Here is a 6000-nt window from a genome sequence, read left to right as displayed (position 1 = left end):
ACAAGTATTTTTTAAAGCCTGTTGTTAAAGCTTAAATCATCTGGTACAGAAAATGCATACCATTTGAGGAATATATTATACATTAATATTATATTACTCCCTAGCCCTTAATAGTTTTCCAAAAGGAGTCACATTGGGGTAATAATAATGGCTTAGTTTCCCTGGCTGGAAAGATATTAAATAGCTTTAATACTAAGTTAATGAGCATTTTATTCAAACCCTTTCACCCCCAGTCCCAAACAGTTCAGATTTCTAGGCATGAAGGGATTTAGAGATGGACAAATGTGCTCTCAGGGAAGTCTACAGTGCAGTATTTTTTCCACTGAGTCATGAAACAGCAGCTACATACGATCGAATGTCAGGGTAGCTGAGCCTGGCACACTTTCTATAGGCTGCAGCCTTAGATTATTAATAGTTAACGTAGGGGAGACAGAGCGGACACGTTCACCGTGGGGGAGTAGCCAAGCTAAGGCAGCAACAACATCACAGCACATTCCTGGGCTTACTGAGCTGCCAGCATATGATTAGAAGCATACAGTATCCAAAGGGCTGTGAGTGCCTGAGCAGAGCCGGTCAGAAGGAAGCACAGCAGGGGGAGTGAGGAGGGAGCAAACCCGCACAGGACTGACAGCATAAAGCTGCAGCCACAGATCTCTGCAAAGGACATGCACATATCCCAAAGAAGCTAACTTCGTGAGTAAGTAATCTGCTCATTTATCCTATTTTACAGCTTATCTTGTAAACAGTTATTTTTTTTACATTGTTTATGGATCACATCAAAGGCGATTCATGTGATGCGATTTATATACTGGAAGGACTGTGCTGTATATAGAAACAACGATTATAGGAGAAGAGCTGGGTGTTGGGAGTATAAAGAGCCATGATGTGCGCAAACAATAAAAATGTACTGTATACATAAATATGACTGAGGGTCCGATGGGATCAGTGCAGGGGGAGGAAATGGAAAATGAGGGATCAGAGGAGATCCATGTATTGCAAATAGAAAAAAAGAAATGCGTTCAAAACGATACACATGATGAGAGCAAATAGAAATAGATAAAAAACGAGACTGAGGATAATCATACACTTAGATTAAACTGAAGACGGAGGAAGGATGAGTGGAGTGAAAAGAAGCCAGTCCCCCTACTTCATTTCACCACAATCATCCAATACATCTCTGCTGCAGTTGTTTAGTTACCATGTCTGAGTCACTGGAAATCTGGATTTAAAATTGCTTCCATAATAATTATTTCACCATTTTTACACACACGGGTCTTTTCTCCTCTTCTTTACTAATTCATCCATACCCTTCTGCATTCCTCTATTGCGGTGTGACCTGAAAATAATGGACCAGTGATGGCTGATACAGTATGTAAGAATAGCTCTAGAGTCATGGTTGAGTCCAGACCACATCATTCACTTAAGATATTGTATGTATCATATTTTATTTCTACAGTAGAGAAATCTGTCATGGCTCTGTCCTCTACTGCAGGCAGTAAGGTGTTTACTAAACCAATCATTGGAAATGCAACACGATTTTTCTAGTTAATAGTATAAATGATGTGAAAGCCCTATCCTCCCATTATATTCGTGCAATATTTATACTGCAGGTTTTACAGTATACAGACAAGGGGGTTGCAGAGTAAAGGATCTTAGCATTTATTACTGAAGGTCTAATTTCTTCCCCCACGGGAGGGTGGGGGGGTTGTGTTTAATGTTTCATTATATGTAATCATTTTTTGTAACTACATTCTTTTCTATTTTAACATCTGTCATAAGTATGGTTTCACACAACATATCTATCAAGAATACACATCTAGCAAATGGTTAAAAAAAATACAGTACATGGCTCTATCATAGTTTGAACATTTATTTTTTATTTTTTTCAATCCAGGTAAAGCAATGCAATGTGATGTTTTATGCAAAATGAAAAAAAATTTTTATTGTATTTATACAAAATAATAATAAAGATCTTATTTTAATACATCCAACATGAAAAGGAAACAAAGTCAATCTAAAAAAAAGGATTGAATACTTAGTAAATGTCAGGAATGCCAATTGGTTTTTTTTTTAATGTCAAATCTCCTGTGGTTCTAATCTTTAAAAACAATCAGTTTATTTGGGATGTAAATAGAAATTATTTTTTACAATAATGCAGTTCAAAGTTCTAGTATGCACCATTGGTTTTACAGAAGGGTAGATTCAGTGCATGTTGTAATACCTTTAATATACATTGTTTATTCACAGATGAAGCTATACACGGCTTTTGAAACCTCACAGGTCTCTTCTTCATGTATTTTGTACTTCATGTGTAGTGATATTATGCAAGAAGATGAGACCTGTGAGGTTTTGATAGGTGTGTACACTATACAATGCATTCCTCTATGAATAACTAATTTTGGTCCATTGAACTTACAAAGAGATCAACAAAATAATATACAGTATACCCTGTAAATGGTTCTAAGAATGAAAGATGTACAGGCCCATATTCATTAAGCAGTGGTACTGTATTATAAGACACACTTTCCAGCACTGGAAGATTCGCTACTGTCCAGCCCAATAAATAGGCTTAAAGGGGCCTTCTGGCGCCGGAAGGAGTGAAAATAATGACAGGATATTATTGGTTTAGGAATGTGGACTGTAAAATGGAAGACATGTATTTGCTCAGTGGAGAATCTATGGAAGTAGGAATCAGAGGGAAAAGGTAACAAATATATTTCTGACAAACCAACATTCCTTTCTTGAGGACTGGGGTATAGCACCCCTGGCTTAATCAATTCCATTTTCAAGTGAAACGTATCAATGTTGTTTCCTCTCTATGCATGTATACCTTTATTTATATAGCGCCATTAATGTACAAAGCGCTTCACAGCAGTACTACACGTGACAATCTTATCAATAAATAATACAAATAACACATAACGAGAAGGAGCGCTTCAGACATAAAAGTGACATTAAGGAAAAGGAGTCCCTGCCCCGAAGAGCTTACAATCTCTAGAGAATTTATTACAACGACACTATATTATACACTTAATAGGTTTACTGTGACTTGGTGTTCGGCTTAAAATATTTTGGCCAACGTATTGAACGAAATTACCCATATTTATGAAGAAAGAATATAGATAAAGTACATTGTAATGTGCTGTACTAAATAATTTGTCAAGTTGGATGTAGCATTGGGGCCTTTTTGTCTTTTGTATTATACACTTAAGACATATGCCCATATTTAGTTTAGGCCGCATTTATAGAGGGCGCAAGCACGGGACAGAGCGCATGGCGCTGCACGCCTGTTGCTCAAACGATTTCTGCTCTTCGGGTTTGGCGTGGCGGAGGTGAGGCCATACAAATAAGAGAAATGCTGCACACCTCAAAATGAAAAAAAAAATGATACAGTTACCGGTGCTCCAGTGCTTGTACGAAAGCCTGTAATCAGTCCTGGGTAGATGATAGAAGGAACACAGGGCACAACGGATTTAGAATATCCAAACTCATTTATTGAGCCAACACAACGTTTCGACCGTGATGGTCTTTATCAAGTGACATAGTGGCATAAGCATAATCCCTTCAGACAACATTTAAATAGTGCCCCAAACCCCATCATGCAACCTGTTCAATCAGTGGTGATGTTAATCATATGCTGAAAAAGTCCTTCCCTCCAATGTCATGTCCGTATCCTTAACAAAGTAATCTCTGTCCGGTGTTTAGACACTCCTGTGTCTCGTGGCCTCATCCGCATTCTCCCCTCATCCGGGTCCTCAGGCGGCGTCCATATTTGATGACATCATCCATCTGGGTCCACTTCTTGTAGAACGCAATCATGGCGCTATGCGTTTCAGTATTTGCGCATGCGCAGTCCATCTTCTCGCCAATTTCCCTTTTCCTGCCTCTGTGGAACGTATGAAACGCAGATTTGCATTTCTTGATCCATCAGTAGTTATCCGGCTCAAAGGAGGTAATCTCATCTTCAGTCTTCTTCTATTTTGGTCCCCCGGTGTGTCCTCTTCTTCTAGCAGCCAGTGGGGGTATCTTCATCATCATAATCCATAATGTGTTTTGGAAAGGAAAAAAGAAAGGAGGGGTAAATCAGCACCACACTATATGATCAGATTGCAAAATATTTAATCCTACTGTGCAACGTGAATAATAATAAAAAGATTAAAAAAGGTTTGTCATTTGTCTTAGGTGAGGTGTGGCCATGACATCACGTGAGCGGTTCACCCTCATTGGCTGAACCGCGCACGTGACCCAGTCGTCAAGCGGCAAAGACAAAATTGTCTTCTCGGAAAACACGCGCGCGGTCGCGCTTCATCGCTCGAGCGAAAATGGGCAACCTCAAAGAGAAGAGGTTTGTTGTTTGCGCTGTGCGTGTGCGCGCCATCGCTTGCACTATAAATGCAGCCTTGTAGTGTTTTCCCATAACATAACTTCTGGCTTCAGAAAGTGTCTTTTGAAATAGCACCGTTTAATAGATATGGCGCATGATGCATAAATACGTACGCATACAGACATGCATATTGCAGACGCAGCCGGTTAGAATCTTCCCACTTTAATTCCTAAATATACTGTAATGAGAGGTGTGCAAATAATTTGGTTCAATGATCTGGTGAATACAACCACTCTTTAGTAATATTAAATGTTCAGAACCTGGGCTCATTATCAAGACACCGAAGGTTTGGACACACAGGGGTTTATTAATGAAAGTTTCAAGGCTGCAAAACTGGTGAACAAATAGCACCAAATGTATCAAAAACAACTCAATATTATTGTTTTTACCAACATAGGCCATTTTGTGCTTCAGAAAATATGATTGTGTTTGTCCCCTGTTGCCATTAGATCTGCGTGGTGTAGAGTTAGCTGATTACAAAGTTTTTATATAGTTGTGAGTTTGTGAAAAGTCATCATTTTGAAATATAAAGTAGAACAGGAAATTTGCTAGAAAATTCCCATCTCCTCCCCCGAACCTGCTTTACTCAACTGCAATATTATTTTTGCCGCTGTGCTGCAGTTTTGCTGAGCATCTAGTGATTATTTAAGGCTTTTGTATTAGCTAGACCAGATTTCTTGCCTTTTTAGTTTAATTCAGCCTGCAGAGATTTCCATAGATCTACCATTAGGCTTTCAGTGAATGAACACACAAAAGCAATGGCGACTAAATGGACGCTTAAGTTCCCCACTGGTTCAGGGGCGCCTTTTCGCCCCATTCTAGCTCAAATTGGGCTTAGGACTCCTGGTAATGCTCAGTGTGTGGCAAGCGATGGGAGGCTCTTTAAAATTGTAGAGAGGCCTGTGTACACAAAGTTGTTTGGTGACTATTTCTGTCATTAGCCTTAATAGGGTGATCCTGTGGGTGCAGTAAGTGAAATTCGCAAAGCCACTGCTAAAAATATTGTGTTCTTTTACCTAATATGAACTGGGTAATCATTTGGATCAAAACCACGCCAGTGTTCTTACCATTCACCCACGTATTTGGAGGTTAGCCAATGAATAAGGAGCCTGTCGTGCGTCATAGCCAAGATGTCCATATTCATTGGCTCACTGACAATGGCCCCTATTCAATATTTTCCAATGCCGTCTTCCCAGTGCTGAAGAATATTTTTGTCCTAGTCACTTGAAAGGAAATAACCTCCTCTCCAGCACAGGGAAGACATCTGCTCAGCAAAATAAATAGGAGCAATGCCATTGACAGCATCCATATTTATTTATTTTAAAAGCTAAAATGAACATGAAATATATATTTTGAAGTATATCCTTGGGGTTTAATGCTCCAGGCGACTGTCTGGTTAAGGTGTGGTAGAAAAGTATAATAACACACAAAACAGAAGAGACTGCTGATTTCACTAAGAAAATACTGTTTTGCTTTAAACACACAAACATGGAATACAATATTGATTCTATTTAGCCAAATAAACTAGTTAACATAAAAATAAAATTGTTAGTTCTCATACTTGATTTACGTTATACAAGTCTGTCATTCTTGTAAAATACATAATTATACACTTT

The 6000-nt window shown here is 38.8% G+C and overlaps 1 protein-coding gene across 3 annotated transcripts in view; it reads left to right on the top strand.

Moving 5' to 3' along the window:
* Positions 1 to 464: 464 nt before the first annotated feature.
* The window catches only part of DAB2 (DAB adaptor protein 2), a 157850-nt gene continuing 152314 nt past the window's right edge, over positions 465 to 6000 (top strand). Inside the window, exon 1 of one of the 3 annotated variants that reach the window (XM_075588582.1) lies at positions 465 to 697. The gene's annotated coding sequence lies outside the window, so the exon portion shown is untranslated. The remainder of the gene's footprint in view (positions 698 to 6000) is intronic. The other 2 variants (XM_075588574.1, XM_075588585.1) reach the window with 2 other exon arrangements.

Source organism: Ascaphus truei, chromosome 1 (assembly GCF_040206685.1).
Source record: "Ascaphus truei isolate aAscTru1 chromosome 1, aAscTru1.hap1, whole genome shotgun sequence".
Lineage (NCBI taxonomy): Eukaryota > Metazoa > Chordata > Amphibia > Anura > Ascaphidae > Ascaphus > Ascaphus truei.
This window is presented reverse-complemented; position numbering and strand designations above follow the sequence as displayed.